Below are 18,534 nucleotides of genomic sequence, written 5' to 3'. Positions count from 1 at the left end.
AGAAGGGATTGCGGCGTGACCATCCCCCCTGGGGGGTGATTTCTTGCTTTCTGTCTCTATGTCTCTGTCTGGCGCGCGCACGTGCCCTATAGTGAAAACCTCTCGAAAAAAAAAAAAAAAAAGAAATGATGCATGGATTTCAAAAACTTTTTGTACCTAAATAAACACATTTTAATTTTTTCACAAACTTTTAAAAATCCCCTCCTGGAACTAGCACATGGCATAATGGCTACGTCCCTGGACTCCCATGTAGTCGACCGCGGTTCGAGTCCTGGACCTGGCGGCTTAAATGCACGCTGGGCACATGTATGTGCGTGCCCAACATCCTGAGAGGAGAATGGAGGAGAAGGGATTGCGGCGTGGCCATCCCCTCTGGGGGGTGATTTCTCACTTTCTGTCTCTCTGTCTCTCTCTCTGTCTTTCTGGCAAGTGCACGCACCCTATAGCAAGAACCTCTCAAAAAAAAAAAATCCCCTCCAATTGTGTTGTCATATGGCTTTAAGTAATTGCACTGTTCAGGCAGCAGCCTTTGTATTTAAGTATTACACGTATTATGAAGAAATTTGTTCTCGTCGTTTAGCCCTGGCCAAACAGAGATGCCATTACCATGGAATCATGGCAGTTGGAGAAGAAAACGCTAACACATGTCTGGGAGTCCAGCTTGTCCCTGGAAGCAGTGCCGTGCTCCTAGAACACGTTCCGGGCTGCTGCTGCTCGCCCAGTGCTGAGTAACACTAACGTTTGCATCTACTTAGAGATTTCCATAACCTGATGGGGTTTCATGACATTTGGCCCCTAATTATCTTTTACTTGATTTGACTTATTTGGTTTAATTTCAACTGATTTGCACTACGCTGAATTAGTGACCTCTTTCCTTTTAATTACACATAGCAGTTATTGAAGGCCAGCTGCCACAGCCCCTCCTCCCAATCTGGGTTAAACATTTGTCTGGGTCTGTGTTATGTCCTCTGCTCTGATGTCGCAAGCCTTCCCAGAAGCATTCCCATGTAGTCACGCTGTAGCTGTAAAGGTCTCATCTACTAGTGAACGTTTTCTGTCACCGTCAACTTACAAAGTCGCGTAGGTTCTTGATCCCCGTTCTCTACCACTTTGGATATGGCCTGATAAAACTTCTGTAACTTCTCATGTGTATGTATGAAAAGAGAACCCCTCAACATCCCATCCCATAGCAGTGCCACCTGGATGGGACACAGAGAAGAGGACCTTGGTCACAGACCTCATCTAACTGCAGAGAGCCGAGCTTGTGGATAAACAAATGGAATCTTTTCTTTTTTTTTTTTTTTTGAGATTTTTGCTATAGGGCACATGTGCTCACCAGAGAGACAGAAAGCAACAAATCACCTCCCAGGAGGATGGCCACACCACAGTCCCTTCTCCATGTTCTTCTCAGAATTTTGGGCATACACGCACACATGCCCAGCATGAATTTTAAGGGATTCAAACCACAGTCAACTACATGGGACTCCAGTGATGTAACCATTACACCTCTTCTCTGTGTCCCATCTAGAGAAACATCTCCCCCATCTGCCAATGACTTCATAATGAAAAGAATTATTTCTGATTTAAAATCTTATATGGAGGGCTGGTCCCATGGCCCAGTGTTTAGGGGGTCAGATCTCATACAGTCGACCATGGTTCAAACCCTGGCTTCAGTGGCTTGAAAATCCGACCAGGTACATGTGCACAAGTGCCCTAAATCCAGAAAAGATGGAGAAGTGGCAGAGAAGGGATCGAGGCATGACCAAGTCCCACGGGAGTGTGTTCTTCACCTTCTTGCTCTGTTTCTCTCTAGTGAGTGCATGCACTCTCTGACTATAAAATTTAAAAAAATTTAAAAAAGAATCTTATATTGATATAAAAACCTGAAAAAACCTTTTTAAAGACAAAATGGCCCCCATCTCATCTTTCGCACTGTGGTCATCATTAGCAGGAGGGGGCAATGTTATCTGGACAGACCAGAACTTGAACACTGGGAGACCAACAGTTTGGGGTTATAATTTAATGAATGCAAATTATGTCCTTGCCCGCAACAAGCCAGGCGGTGGTGCTGAGGCCCTGTCGCATTCCTTCCCTCTGCATCACTGGAGCAGTTGCAGTGAGCCGCCTGTCCAGCTGTTTCTAATCTAGCTAAATGGAAACTGCAGAACATGCTCTGAACTGAACCCACACCTCTCCCAGCAGTCACAGTCCTCGCCCCGAGCCGCCCGGGGGACTGAAACCTTCTTATCACCTGTTTACAGTGCACATGTTTCTTTCTGACAAAGCGGAAGGCTACCGAGTGCCACTAATGAAGCCAGTCTGCGGCGTTCTCTCCCCAGACCCCTGTCCTGTGGAGGTCTTACTTAAAGGATTATGTGCCAAGCCCGGGCATGTAGTCCAGTCTGGTGTTTGAAACGGGCCAAGTATGATAACCCAGGCCTCGGATGACATCAGCATGCTGAATACTAGCCAGGGCCAAGGACAGTTCAAACACCAAGGTCAGAAAACATCCCCGGAGGACAAGCCACAGTCCAATGCAGCCTCACTTTTGACCCTCCACACGAGCATCCTGAATAAACAGCAAAGTGTACCCTACAGAACAGTAAAGGAATTAAAACCAAAAGGTGCCACGTCAGTCTGTGTAGCGTAAGTGAATTTCCAAGAGCACAGGCTCTGGAAACAGTGACCTAGTGCCGGTGTCGGTTCCCCCATGCTGGACACCTCTGCATGGCAAGTTCACCTCTTTTTTAGAATCGGTCTCCTGGGGCCAGCAGGTGGTGTGGTGGTTATAGGCTCTGGGTTCCCACATGGCCAACTGCAGTTTGAGTCCTGGACCTGGCAGCTTGCTTTCTTGCTTTCCTTTCCTCTCTCTCTGGTTGAATTAAAAAATAGTAATAATAACAAATGGAATTAAATAAAGAAATATAAAATGAGTCTCTTGTACAACAAGAAAATTAAAGTGGTCTAAGTGCACATACTTTGTCCTAAATAATTTTATTTAAGCCACTATCAAGTTAAATGGGAAATTCTCTGTAAATAAATCAATTGAAGTAAAGTTTGCTCTTTTAGAAAGAACTCCCTAAAGAGATAATGAAGCATTAAATTCATTTCTGTAGTCTGTGGACTCATCATCGCAAAGACACGTCAAGTGTACTTCTCCATTTTCTCCAAAATCCTCAATGTAGCCTGAATTTTAATGCCATAAAAAGATTGGCATAGGGAACCAGCAGTTAGCGTAATGGCTATGTCGCTGGACTCCCACGTAGTCGACCGCGGTTCGTGTCCTGGACCTGGTGGCTTAAAACTCACGCCGGGCGCGTGTGCGTGCGTGCCCAAGATCCCGAGAGGAGAATGGAGGAGAAGGGATTGCGGCGTGACCATCCCCCCTGGGAGGTGATTTCTCGCTTTCTGTCTCTATGTCTCTCTCTGTCTGGCGAGCGCACGCGCCCTACAGTGAAAATCTCTCAAAAAATATATATATATTGGCATAATTGTTTGACTACCATTTCAAAATATTTTATAGCCCCAATGCCGTAGTTAATATTTTGTGTTAGATTCATAAGAGCTTATTTATATTTAATTCGCATGCTGTGTTTGAGTGGACCTTTATTTATATTTAATTCGCATGCTGTGTTTGACTGAACCTAAGAAGAATAATGGTTTGGAGTAAAGTCAAAAGTTGTCTTTGGGGCCAGCAGAGAGCATGGTGGACACCCCTATGATTGATGCGTTTCAAGTCCTGGACCCCGAAGCTTGAAAACCATGCAGGCACGTGTGCATGTCTGCCCAGAATCCCAGGAGGAGAACGGGGGAGAAAGGATTGGGGCGTGGCCATCCTCCATGGGGTGGGTTCTCACTTTCTCACTGTGTCTCTCTGTCTCACTCTGTCTTACACATACCCTATGACAAAAACCTTAAAAAAGAATTTGTCTCCAGGCTGGGCAGAGATGCAGCAATGAAATGCGAGGCTCTGCAAGGCTAACCCACGTGGGAAAGTTCCAGGTTTGCATCTGGAGGCCTTCTTGAATACACTGGGCATGTGTGTGTCTGTGATGTGGGGCTGATTGAGGCTGGGTAGATCATGGCATGAAGACCTCACTGGGGAGACTGTCTCTCTCTCTCACTCTCTCTCTCTGTCTCACTCAACGAAAGAAAGAAACCAACAAAACGAATTGTCTTTACTTCTAGCTCATATTCTCTTAGTCTTCCATTCATTAATGTGCACATGAATATATTGTCTAATGACTAACCATTTGTTTAAGAATCTGCTATTTAAGAGTATATTAACAAATTAGTTAAATATTATAGCAACATAGTCCTTGGTTAAATAAACCACCAAGAGGAGAATAAATATGATGGTATGAGGGTTGCCGGGTAGCACAAAGGTAATGCACTACTCAAGTGAAACTGTGTCACATGGAACACATGGGTTCAGTTCTTTAATCAACCTGCATACACCGGGCATTAGTGCCCATGTTCCTGGCTGGTTAGGAAGACTCAAAGATGGGGGATCATGGCATGGGACCTGTTGAGGGTGCTAGTCTTTCTTCTCTCTCTCTCTCTCTCTCTCTCTTTCTCTGTCTCTCATTCTCATGGAAGAATTTTTTAAAAATGTTTTTCAGTAAAATGATGTTATTTAAAAAAATATAAACTCGGTCATTGAGAAAGTCATGAGGTATTTTTCTATGTTTTTCTGTGCAAAAATGTGTCATGCCTTTCCCGACGACCCAATATAAAGATATAGGCAACTCTGCTGATGAAAAGAATATTCACATTTAGAAATATTTTCTCCTTATTTTTCTTGAGCACAAGTTATTCACACAGACTAGTAATTTCTCATTTTCTATTTTCACTTCCAGTTTTCCAAAATCATCCCTTTCTTCTGATTTTCTATTCACATTTTTTGATTGGGTCGTCAGAAAAGTCATGACATAGTTTTTCTATGCAAAAAGTTGTCATGACTTTTCCGACGACTCAATATTTCTATGCCCTGTTCTACTGCTAATTGAATATCTTCTCCAGTAAGACTTCAGATGTGTTTCATTTATTTTCTGAATTAAAAACATCATCTCATTCCTCTTCCCATTCCCCGCTTTCTTCTCCGCAATATTGTGGCACTCCTTCCTGGCACGTCACGCGGTTAACAGCATCGTATGAGTCGCGGTTTCTTCCTGAGCTCTACATTTAGCAAAGCTGTGCTGGAAAGCAAGCTCCTCGCTAATGCTGTGAGCTGCCCCCAGATGTAACTCCGCCATGAAGAGTCTGCCAGTGAGGCTGGCTGGGAATGAAGAGATTAGGCCACGGTTTGTGCTGAGCAGTCTCCGTGGAACGTGCCTGGTTCTCTTCCAAATGGAAAAAATCACACTAACTTTCTCCTTCCTTGGGATCGCACGTTTCTGTACTGAATGAGCCACAGTCTCTCGCAATTGACAGAGTTCTTTGATTGGAGCCGAAAGGCTGCACAGGATGGTCTGGTTCCTCCAGCATTAACCGCTTCATGTGGGTTAGCCTGGGGATGAATTCTCAGTCGACCTCAGGAGGGTGAACAAAATTAGCTCCAGTGGTCTTTGGAGCTAATGACATGAAGAGAAAATTAATAATAATAATAACTTAAATCTGTAAGTTTCTTGGAAAACTAAAGGTAGGGTCAAAGTGCATGACAGAGGGGTCATTCAGCGACCACTCTCATTTTAAGGATGCGGGAATGAGGGCCGACAGTCGGGGGACTTGCTCAAGCCTCCCTGGGAGCTGCAGTAGCGCCAGGACATCACCAGGCTGCCCAGTGCTTCCCCAGGAGTTCATTGGGGACGCTAAGATCAGTCTCCTAAAACCCTCCAGTACAGAGAATGTACTTTCCTTCTGGAGACCTGGTAGTTATCCTAAAATTGAACGGAAAGAACTGGAGGGTATATTTTCCTCTTGTTTTAATGTCATAAAAATATCCTGAAGGGGCCAGGTGGTGGTGCAGTGATAACGCCATGGGACCCATATGGGGAGGTCCTGGGTTCACCTCCTGGAATCTCCCTGAGCATTCTGAGTATACAGTGCCTCTGACCCGGGTCGGATGAAGCCAGAGTAGATCAGAGTGTGAAGATCCTGTTGGGAGTTCTCTGTCTCTCTTTGTCTCAGAAGAGATTATTATAATAGAGATTTATCATGAGTATAGCCAGCCCTATAGCCTAGATGTTAAACGGAGCTAGATTCCACAGGGCCAACTATTGTTAGAATCCCAGCCCCTTTAGCTTGAGAAGCATGCTGGGCACACGTGCGTGCATGTGTGCCCGAAATTCTGAGGAGGCTGAGAAATGGAGAAGAGATCGTGATGTGACCACACTTGCCTGGGGTGTGCTTTCTCCTCTCCCCCTTCCCCCCCTCTGCTTTTCTCGGATGAGCATGAGTGTCCACTGGCAATTAAGAGAAAGAAAATAATGAACCATAAATGTACTGAAATAAGCGCTAAATCTGGACTGTGCACACTGCCTGAATAATTTCACTATGCTTTCGCGTCCTCTCAGTGCGTTTGTGGTCTGTTTTCAGTATATTGTGATAAAGGTATATTCAAGTTTCCCTTACTATAAATACATCTTTTTAAACAAGGTGGAGTTCGTGGGTGGAAACACTTTAATAGAAGTGCTTGGAGGAACGCCCGCATTTCCAGTGTCCCTTCAGTGCAGAGAAAAGCAAGTGTGTTGATTTTTCTTTTGGGTCTGATATTTCTGCTTAGGTCTTAGTCATAGCAGAGTATGTGGGACACGCTGAGGACTTCATCTTAGCAAATGGAGCGAACCAGAACAGTTATCTAAAGAAACAAGACATCTGGGCACAGGCCCAAGCACCTGGCTGTCTAGATATTCAGCCTCGTTTGGAATAGCCTCTTCCTTCCTGTGTGTGGACCGAGTGCGACTTCCATAGGCACAGACTTGCGTCGACAAAAATCTGCTTGTATTTTCCTGTAACTCAGCCTAAAGTCTATCTTAAACCCCACTCTTCCTGAAGATAGCTAATCTAGCCAGTTCCATGTATATCTATCCCTGTGAAGGTCTTCCAGACATTTTAGGATTTCTCCTGCCCCCATCCTCCTCTCCTGAAGCTGATGTAAATTCCAGAGCCTCTCAGGCATCCCAGCCAGGGCAGAGGGGATGCTGGGGAAGCGTGTGTTCCCTAGCGGTTCTCTGTTCTTCAGTGAGAGCAACCCTACCTGGCCCTTGGGTGTGGACCTCTCTGGCGTCTGCTGGGATGAATCCACCCCGTCTCCTCCTGCTACAGGATGCCCACCTTTATTTGGACCAAGAGGTTCTTCAGGCGTCCCCGAGTCAGGCCACTGGCTTTTCTCTAAGTATGCCTTCTCTTTCTCTGTCCACCCAGGCTGAGCCTTCCTTTTACAAAGGTCTCCACTGCCCCAATAATCTCGCCTCTCAGCGTTACTCATTCCTGAAAGATCTTGTCAGTCTGGCACAGTGTGCCCTTGTGCCTGCATGGCTGCAGTCCGCCTGCACAGAGAAGCCACCGCCCTCTTGCTCAGACTCCTGTGACTGTCCACCCCTGTAGACACGTGTGGTTTGGGCTCTAAACTACCAACTTTTACATTCGACTTTTAAATTAGACTTACCACAAGGTAAGTCAGAAAAAAGTAGGACTAGGGTTATAATCATTAGAAATCAAAGAAAAGCCAGAACAGGATGAGAATCAAGGGGCCTGCCCCATAGACTCAGGGTGGCCATTAATAGGCTGTGTGACTTCGAGTGGGTCCCTCAGCTTCTCTGCACCTTCATCCCTTACTAATACAATGGCAGGGTCGTATTAGGGTATGAGAAAGCCCGTCCAGGACTAGAATCAGATGGAACAGCTTTACGGTGGGCCTGTTTTTGGCAAACTAAGTCCAGCCACTTACACTTGCAATCAATGAAACGAGAGGCGGAGATTGGAAAAGAAGGGAGTTTATTTTTGCAACGAGTTACGAGGAAGCAGACAGCAAGCACCATCAAACTGTTTTCAAAAAGCTCAACATGTCCCTAGTCAGTTATTGATAGATACAAGATGTAAGCACGTGCAAATCATTCCTCACGGCAGTCTATCCAAGTCAATTGCTTTCTCTTGGGTAATGACCCTGGTTTCCTCAGATGCCCACTCTTGGTTTCTCAAACAGCTCTCCCTATGAGGCAGCACTTGGTCAGGCAGTTCTCATTAGAGGCCTTTCTCAGTTTCAAAATGGCTGCCGTCCTGCTAAACCTCTACGCTGGCCTGCTTCAGACCAACCTCCCCGACAGGATTGTCTTCTCCCATGGAGTGAACTTGATTTATCTGCTTGCCATGAAGCACCTCTGTGCTTAGGATTCCTCAGCCTGTGTAAGTATTGCTGCTGTGAGCTCAGAAGAGAGAAAGAAGAGAGGGATGGAGGAAGGAAGAAAGGAAGTTAGTTTATCCACAAATGATTAAGAAGGAAGGGCTTGTAAACAACGGTAAATCTATGGTACCAGGTACCTTTACATTAGGCTTGACTTTGTGAAATTAAATCAGCATCTTAAATTATTTTCATCCTATTCTGTATTGTTTTGTTCCTGTTTGTCTATGTTGATAACTAGATACTTTGTGTCATATTTTTCTTTCTATATATTTTATATCATCCTCTAAAATACCTGATTATGGGATAACAGTTCAAAAGTAATACACACACACACACACGCACACACACACGGGGACTTCAAGAAGTTAATGAGAAAATGTAATTAAAATACAAGTTTATTTTAGTGTAAATGAAACTTTGAAATCCATGTGTTTTTTTTCATAATTTACATGTCTATGAATTTTGTGAAGACCCCCTCATAGCTTAAAGAGCCCACCTCAAATGTGAACTCTTCCAAGAAATGCTGTGATCTCTCTGAAGTAAAAAAAAGTTCTTTCTTCTCCAAATCTCTTATTTATCCTTTATTTTTCAATATTTCTTGCACCAAAATAATTTAAATCTTTAATTCCATTGTCCCATGAACTCATTCAAGTCCCTCTATATGTTTCAGGACTAATCTATGGGGACCAGCAGATGGTGTAGTGGTTACATTGCTGGTGCCTGCGGCGTCAACTGTGGTTCGAGGCCCGGACCTAGTGGTTTAAAACTCACACCAGGTGTGTGTGTATGTACATGCCCAAAATCAGGAGAGGAGACTGGAGGAGAAGAAATTGCAGTGTGGCCATCCCTTCGGGAGGGGGTTGGGTGATTTCTCGCTTTCTGTCTCTCGGTAAGCGCACATACTCTATAGCAAAAATCTCTCTTAAAAAAAGGCTCATCCGTGTTGTACCATAGACTAGCAGTACTCATGAACTTTTATGGCTGAATAATAGTTCATCCTTTGGATATGCCATGTTTTATTTATCAATTCATCAGTTGATGGACATTTGAGCCATTTTTACCTTATGGCTATTATGTGGACATTTGTGTACAAGATTTTGTTTGGACACGCATTTTCACTTCCCCTGAATGTATACCTAGGAGTGGAAGTGTGGGGTCGTACACTAACTACAGTTCAACCTCTGGCAGAAGTGCCACACATGTTCAAACAGTGACACCACTTCTAGTCTCACCAGCGATGTATGAGGTTGCCAATTTCTCCACATCTTTGCCAACTTCTGTTATTGTCTGTCTTTTTTTCCTTCTTTTTAGGTTTTTACCATAGTGTGTATGTGCCCACTGAAGAGAGAGAGACAGTGGTAGGGCAAAGGAGGGAGGAATCGCGCTCTAGAGAGAACAGCCACACTGCAATCCCTTCTCTCTCTCCTTTCTGGAATTTTGGGCATGCACACACATGCACTCAGTGTGATTTTCAAGCCTCCAGGTTCTAGGACTCAAACTGCAATTGGCTATGTGGGAGTCCAGCACCTTAACCACCATGCCACCGGCTGGCCCCATTATCTGTCTTCTTGATTCCAGTTATCCTACTGGTATTTTGTTGTGCTTTTAATTTGAATTTCCCTAATGGCTAAGGTTGTTGTGCAACTTTTCATGAGCTTATTGGATATCATAAATCATCTTTAGAGAAATTTCTGTTTAATGATTTTGTTATATTTAATTAGGTTGGTTGTTGATGGAATTGAAAGAATTTCTTATATATTCTAGATGACAGTTTCTCATCAGATATGATTCACAAACATAGTCACTCATTCTGTAGGTTATTTTTTCACTTTCTTGATGGTTTAATAGGATGGAGTTTTTTGCCTTTGCTCTTAAGCTTATTTCTTTCATGCCACCACCTCTGCACGGTTTCAACTACACAAGATGCTGGGGTTGAGGGTATTAAAACTATGGCTTCACATGCCTTCATCCCCAAATATTGGCTTTTTGTTCAGTTTGTCAGCATGAAGTTAATTAACTTTGACCAAGACTGTAACTCTACAAGTCACCTACAATGAGCCAGCTCAGTTGTGGCCTGGCCAGTTACCCTTGCAGCAGTATCTGCTATTGCTTAGAAGGAGGCCTTTCCACCTCAGTGGGAGTCAAGATTGCCAATGCCTCTCCGACTGCAGTACAAACATGACTGCTAATTCTCCTCTAGATTCCATCACCATGAGAATTTATGGTGTGCTATGTGAAGAAATTACCTAACTCTTCTCATTTAGTCCCAGATCATCCAATTAGACAAGGTTAGCAAACACAGTGCATATTGCATGGATTTTAAATCTGGTGTCTCCCTTGGAGTGGTTTCAGAGGAACCTGAGAAAGCTTCATTATTTCCGATTAATGTTCCATGGCCATACATGCACGTTCTCAGTACTCTAGTCAAACACCTAAAAATATGAAACGACCTCATTGAAAATGCTAAACCCATAAATCTCCAAACATGAATGTGTCTTTGAAAACCTGAACTCTCTAGTGAGCTCTTTAATTCCAGTACGCAAGAAGGCTTTGGTGTGCAAAGCCTGCTTTTAGTATTCAGCAGTCTTTCAGTTAGCAAACATAAGTTTGCATGGAGCTATTATGGGTCAGATGTTCTTAAATTCATTATTAATGCAGACTCAAAGCACAAACAAATTAGAAGTAGTTTACAGAGATCTCAGCTGTCAGATTTGGCACAGATAGATTTACGAATATGAGCTTCACCGCTCTGAGTTTCACTGCTCTTGCGGCTTTATGCAAATAGCCAGACTCCATAGGATGATGACAGCACATACTGTCTTAGGTAGGTTTCTGGAGCACGTTCTGAGATAGGTACCAAGATTAATTTAATAGATCCGCTATGCCCAGCAGTGTGCTTGTCAGTGTCAAACAACTAACTCCAGAGAAAAACGAAGACTTGATTTATAGCATTTGCTTATTTTTATAGTGTAAATACTTCCCTGTGTGATTTCAAGGTACCACCATGACATCACTGGATGGGAAGTTGGGGAAGAAATGCACACAGTCAAGTCTCATGTGTATGACCCAGTACCAGAGCAGCCATGATGGTACCCAGTAGCCGTAATTAATAGGTATTAACAATTTAAGATTGGGGGCATATTTTTATGAAATAAATTAAAATCATGAATAGTAATAAATTCTTCTTTGTTTCTCTCCATAGATTCAATTCCTCACCTTCCTTCCCCAGATATAACCACTGTCAAGAATCAGGGTATGTACTCTTTCGGACCATGTTTTTGTAATTTTACTACATGCATCTGTGTTAAAAATAATACTTATTATCCTTTGGATATTTCTTTTTTTTTTTCTTTTTTTGGAGAGGTTTTTGCTATAGGGCATGTGCGCTCACCAGAAAGACAGAGAGCGACAGACAGAAAGCAAGAAATCAACCCTCCAGGGGGGATGGCCATGCCACAATCCCTTCTCCTCTTGGGATCTTGGGCATGCACATACACGTACCCAGCATGAGTTTAAGCCACCAGGTCCAGGACTCAAACTGCGGTGTACTACATGGGAGTCCAGTGACATAGCCATTGCGCCAACTGCTGGTCCCTGGGCATTTATTATCTAATGCCATTTTGGTGTTCATATTTCCCTTTCCACTTTAATGGTATGTTTTGGGAATCTATTCACATTGATACATATTGATGCAGTTCATTCATTTTAACAGTTGGGTGTGCTCAATCATATAAAAATATCAGTTTATTTACTCTCTTGTCAACAATTCAGATTATTTCTGAAATTTTCCTAGTACAAATGATGTTGTAAAGATCCTATAGATGTGTCTCAGTATGTGAAGTTACTATACCTATAGGTGAAATGGACCACAGGAAATGCAATTTTCCTACCACAGTAATATTGACCAATTGTTCTCTAATTTACAGTTCTGCTAGAAGCATATGAAGGTTTCTCATTTCCAAATCCTTGTCGATTCTTGTTGTCATCAGACTTTCAATATGTGGACAATCTTAGGGAATGAAATGGTACTTGGCTTTAACTTTCATTTTCCAGACTACTAGTTAGATTCATCATTGCATTAGGGTAAAAGCTAAACTGATTTTTATGAAGATACTCCACGATACAGAAGTTTAAGTATAAAGATATTTCTTTAACTTTTGCTTAACAGTCTTATGTTGGGTAGTCCACACTGGCAAGGTGGGTCTGCTCCACCCAGTCATTCAGGGATCTCCCAGCTGTTACACTGCTGTCTCTTAGCATCAACCTGTCTTCATGGCTGCCATATACAAGCCTTCAGAAAAAAGGGAAGTTCAGGAAGAGTAACTGTTTTGTAGGTAGGTAAGCAGATACTACAAATATTCCTTCTACCTGGCTAACATTCCCAAAAACTTAGTTTCATGGATGCATAGGTCCATCCCTAGGGGGAGGCTAAAGAACACAGGCCCTGGCTGGGCAGCTATGTGCTCAGTAAGAAGGGAAAATGGGGAGGGAAGATTGGCATTCTCTCATAGCGGGAGTCTGCTGGGCCTTTGGGTTTCCTTTCCTCTGATTCGGCTGGTATTACATGTTGCCTAGTTTTATCTTGTTTATCTTTTTCTTATTGTTTTATAGAAATCCTATATATATTCAAGACTTCCCTCTCTATATACTAAATTTTATCATCTAAAATGTACCAGTATATATGCCCCAATAAAGCTGTTTACAAAAGTCTAGTGTACATGTAAAGCAATTTAAGATCTAAATAAGTCATGTCACATTCTTCTGACAAATGAACATTTCTTAATAAAGTGAATAACTACCACTTATTTTTCTCTTTTTTTGGGAAATATAGAATCCCTGTAACTCAGTTTATAAAAATCATAGCATCATGGAAAGTCCTTTAGGCTAAAATAAGTCACCCAAAGTTAAAACTTAGCAATGCGGCCTCTTACATACAGTTAAACCTACTGGAAATCTGCGTTGTAGGACATGGTGGTAATAGTCCTGGCCTCTCTGAGTTTTAATTATCTTCCCTGCCTTCTATATGAGATCATTACAAGGACTGAGCCAGCTGATGCAGAAAAAACTTTCTAGAGAATACAAAGTTTGTGTAATTGTTAGGAATTTGAATTTCAAAGGATATTTCAGTAGCATGTAGATTTCATTTGTACGTCTTGTTTCTAGCTCCATTGACCGTCTGCATACCATCTACACAGATGTTTCATATTCCACAGCAGGGTCTGGCTTTGGCATTCACCACCGTTTGGCATGCACACGTACAAATGTGTGTGCACACACGTGTGCAGATCTAGATGGAATAACAGTCTTGCACTCTACCGTATCTGTGGGAGCTAGTACCCTCCTGAGAGAGTATTTTGAGCTGCTTGGTTCCCAGTGGCAGCCTGGGAGCTGGTTTACCGTTTGTGTCAAGCAGTTTTCAGTTAAGTCGCATCCATCCCTTCAAGTTGCACCTCTAAGCTTCTGACTATCACTGCTTCAGGCCAGCCCTGCTTGTCAGTCATCCCTGCCTTCACCAGGCAGTTCTCAGCTTCCTACAGTTCTTCATCCTGTCTGTCACTCACTGTTAAAGCCTTTCAGATGGGCTGACAGGTCTAGGTGACTATTCCCTGTCTCTGCTCACCCATTACCCCAGTGTCACCCTTCTTCAGGGTCCTCAGGCTCAGACAAGGAAAAAGAGGGCTGGTTGGGACAGAGAGAGGGAGAGAGAGCAAGAGAGGGAGAGAAAAGAGAATGTGATATCCTGAAGTGTGACTTTTCCTTTATTAGTGACAACCAACTTCAAAAAGTTAGAAAGGAGAAGTTTCATAATACATTCAAGAAGTGAGTTCTTTAAAAAGAACATGGAAAAAGTCTCATTGTTTTATTGTTATACTTTAATTTAAAAAAAATTTTTTTAAGAGAGAGAGTTTTGCTATAGGGCGCACGCACTTGCCGGAGAAATAGAGAGAGACAGAAAGTAAGAAACACCCCTAGTGAGACGGCCACATTTCAGTCCCTTCTCCATTCTCTTCTTGAGATTTTGGGCATGCATGAACATGCACCTGGCTTGAGTTTCAAGCCTCCAGGTTTGGAACTTCAACCACAGTTGGCCATGTGGGAGTCCAGTGACGTAACCATTATGCCATCTGCTCGTCCCCTGAATTTCATTTTTTAAAAATGAGAACAGCCCTGTTCTTGTGACAAAATGCAAGACTATTACTTTATGTTGTATAGCCCAAACCTGCACGTGTTTAGGATGCCCAATGGGTAAGGGAAAGTTTTTTTTAGCGGAGGTGCTATGTGATAGTCAAGGTGGGGGAGCTAGCCAGGTGAGGGTCTCCTCAGAAAAGAATTAACATTCATTCATTTCATAAGCATTAATCCACCAACTCCTATAGACCAAGAGATGTCCCAGGTGATGTGATCTGTCTGAACAGGTGAAGCTCAGCTCTTGAGGAACTGAAACTACCAAAATACAAGCGACTTGGTAATTGATAAAGAAAAGAAATTTACTTCCCATAGTTCTGGAGGTTGGGAAGTCCAAGATCAAGGAGGCAACATCTGCAGCAGAAGACAGAAGAACCAGAGAGCACTAGACAGCAAGGGCAGGAGGTGAACTCACTTTCGTAACAGCCTTGTTCTCGTGGCTACTAACCCACTCTGTGATAATGCCATGGGTCCACTCATGAGGGCTGAGCTCTTATAAGCTAATCACCTCTTAAAATTCCCGCCTCCCAATGTCATTGCACTGGGGACTCAATTTGTAACACGTGAACTTTTGGGGATTCACACAAACCAGAGCACTCTGTAAAGATTTTAAAAAGAGCATGAGTAAAAACAACTGGGGTTTTCAGAGATTTTTCTAAAATTTTGATATAGCATGAAGATTTAGTTCTCCTGATATACATATATTGAAATCCGGAGGTGATGGTGTGAGGAGGTGGGGCCTTTGAGAGGTGATTAGTCACAAGGGTAGAACCCTCAAGAATAAGGTTAGTGCCCTTATAAAAGGGATCCAAGAGAACTCCCTCACCTCTCCAACCATGTGATGAAACAGCACAAAGATGGCTATCTGTGAACCAGGAACTGGTCCCTCGCCAGAACCTGAGTCTGCCAGCACTTTGATCTTGGACTTCCAGTCTCCAGAACTGTGAAAGGCAAGTTCCTGTTGTTTAGAAGCCACCTGGTCTATGGTATTTTTGTTTTAGCAGTTGAAATAGACTAAGACAAAAGCTGAAGTCTGACAGATAAAAAGGGGCACACCGTGTAAGTTAGGGGGCAAGAGTACATTGAGCAGAGGGCTCTCTAGTGCAAAGGACCAAGAGTGGGACCAACCATCATAGGTCTCAGTGGTACTAGAGACAAGGCCAGTGGGCCCAGAGTGGGTGGACTAGGGCAGAGGGCAAGGAAGGCCATGTAGGGTGGTAAATGGAGCCTGAACACACAGAACTCTTCAAGGCAGGGCAGGAGCCCGAATTACAAGTCCAGGGGCTCAGTCCAGAAAAGGTGCTCCCCATCTTGGGGAACATCCAGATCATTGAGGAAGTCACAGTTCTTAGAATCAGTTAACTCTCGTTATGGGGAGGATGTATCTGGGTTGGCTCAAGATTTGTTTTGGGAACTGATAACCAAGGTGGAAATAATCCTGCTCTGAAAAGGCTCAGGATCAAATTCAGGACTCCATGCCTTGAGTTGAGGAATCACCCCAGACAAACCTTTTGCATTTTTTTTGGACATCATTATTTTTATTAGAAGCTGTTGTTTCTTGTTGGCTTCCTGTGCACCAAACACTCTTTGGAATGCATTTTAGCCAGTCTCGTTTCCTCTATATCATGCCTGTGTTTCTAAGTAGGAGTCTCGCAGGCAAGGAATCCAAGGATCTTACAGCGCTTAACGGGCAGCAGCTCTTCATGGAAGTGCCTTTGTTACCTCATAGACCTTGGCTAGTCACTTATTTGAACTGCCCTTTCTTTTTTTTTCCTTTCTTTCTTTTTTTTTTTTTTTGATGAAATGAAGGCAATGGCAAATTAACTAACTTAATTTCAAGGTTCATATATTGGAAAAAGAGACTTGGAGAAGCCTTCCAACTATCAGAGGTTAAGTTGCCTGCTCGAGGCCACACAGCTTAAAAAATGGCCCAAGGGAAGCCAGAGTCCAGGTCTCCTGTCTCCTATTAAGATCTTCTTCCCCTAGACTGAGTCTCACGTGGGGCCAGGGGTGTGCGGCCACATTGCTCCCCTGTGCTGTGGGCTCTCCGTGAGAGGTTACACTATCAAAGCCTACGTTGAAGGAATGACGTTGGGATAAAAAGTAGTTCTCGTGGGGGCCAGCAGGTAGTATAGTGATTAAGGGGCTGGACTCTCACGTGGTACAAGTCTGGGACTTGGCTTGAAACTCACACTGGGTACATGTGTGTATGTGCCCAAAATCACAGGAGGAGAATGGAGGAGAAGGAATTGGTACATGGCCACCCGCTCGCCCCCCAGGAGGAGGAGTGATTTCTCACTTTCCCTCTCACTGTCTCTCTTTGTCTTTCTCCAACAAATACATGCATCCTATGGCAAAAAATCTTCAAAAATAAATAAATAAAAAGTAGCTCCTGTGAATGATACATTGTGCTTCTAATTGGCTAGTCTGAGAAAAATTTGGAAAAGGCTGTTAAAATGAAAAACCGTGGCTCGCATAAGCGCCGTCCCATGGAAGAGGATCATAGCTTTCCTATCCTTGCCCACCTGCAACAACATTCCTCCCAGATGACGAAATGGACGTACTCCCTCCTGCCCTGTCGCCTCTACTGGAGCGTGACTCCAGCCCTCCCACCTGTTGACCTCAGCTCAGCCACCTTGAGTGTCCAGTGTAGGATTACAGGGGACGGGGTCTTGTCTGCCTGTCTCAAGTGGCTTTTTAAAGCAGAAAGGATCATTGGTGGACTAGGGCAGAGGGCAAGGAAGGCCATGTAGGGTGGTAAATGGAGCCTGAACACACAGAACTCTTCAAGGCAGGGCAGGAGCCCGAATTACAAGTCCAGGGGCTCAGTCCAGAAAAGGTGCTCCCCATCTTGGGGAACATCCAGATCATTGAGGAAGTCACAGTTCTTAGAATCAGTTAACTCTCGTTATGGGGAGGATGTATCTGGGTTGGCTCAAGATTTGTTTTGGGAACTGATAACCAAGGTGGAAATAATCCTGCTCTGAAAAGGCTCAGGATCAAATTCAGGACTCCATGCCTTGAGTTGAGGAATCACCCCAGACAAACCTTTTGCATTTTTTTTGGACATCATTATTTTTATTAGAAGCTGTTGTTTCTTGTTGGCTTCCTGTGCACCAAACACTCTTTGGAATGCATTTTAGCCAGTCTCGTTTCCTCTATATCATGCCTGTGTTTCTAAGTAGGAGTCTCGCAGGCAAGGAATCCAAGGATCTTACAGCGCTTAACGGGCAGCAGCTCTTCATGGAAGTGCCTTTGTTACCTCATAGACCTTGGCTAGTCACTTATTTGAACTGCCCTTTCTTTTTTTTTCCTTTCTTTCTTTTTTTTTTTTTTTGATGAAATGAAGGCAATGGCAAATTAACTAACTTAATTTCAAGGTTCATATATTGGAAAAAGAGACTTGGAGAAGCCTTCCAACTATCAGAGGTTAAGTTGCCTGCTCGAGGCCACACAGCTTAAAAAATGGCCCAAGGGAAGCCAGAGTCCAGGTCTCCTGTCTCCTATTAAGATCTTCTTCCCCTAGACTGAGTCTCACGTGGGGCCAGGGGTGTGCGGCCACATTGCTCCCCTGTGCTGTGGGCTCTCCGTGAGAGGTTACACTATCAAAGCCTACGTTGAAGGAATGACGTTGGGATAAAAAGTAGTTCTCGTGGGGGCCAGCAGGTAGTATAGTGATTAAGGGGCTGGACTCTCACGTGGTACAAGTCTGGGACTTGGCTTGAAACTCACACTGGGTACATGTGTGTATGTGCCCAAAATCACAGGAGGAGAATGGAGGAGAAGGAATTGGTACATGGCCACCCGCTCGCCCCCCAGGAGGAGGAGTGATTTCTCACTTTCCCTCTCACTGTCTCTCTTTGTCTTTCTCCAACAAATACATGCATCCTATGGCAAAAAATCTTCAAAAATAAATAAATAAAAAGTAGCTCCTGTGAATGATACATTGTGCTTCTAATTGGCTAGTCTGAGAAAAATTTGGAAAAGGCTGTTAAAATGAAAAA

General features: G+C 43.6%; 1 protein-coding gene across 2 annotated transcripts in view; it reads left to right on the top strand.

Moving 5' to 3' along the window:
- The window catches only part of PSD3 (pleckstrin and Sec7 domain containing 3), a 521,964-nt gene that overhangs the window by 21,154 nt on the left and 482,276 nt on the right, over positions 1 to 18,534 (top strand). For both annotated transcript variants that reach the window (XM_014593412.2, XM_014593413.2), the window contains exon 3: positions 11,547 to 11,597. The gene's annotated coding sequence lies outside the window, so the exon portion shown is untranslated. The remainder of the gene's footprint in view (positions 1 to 11,546; positions 11,598 to 18,534) is intronic.

Source organism: Tupaia chinensis, unplaced genomic scaffold (genome assembly GCF_000334495.1).
Source record: "Tupaia chinensis unplaced genomic scaffold, TupChi_1.0 Scaffold140548_1, whole genome shotgun sequence".
In the NCBI taxonomy this organism is placed as follows: domain Eukaryota; kingdom Metazoa; phylum Chordata; class Mammalia; order Scandentia; family Tupaiidae; genus Tupaia; species Tupaia belangeri.
Note: the sequence above shows the minus strand (reverse complement) of the source record. Positions and strands in the feature narration are given on the sequence as shown.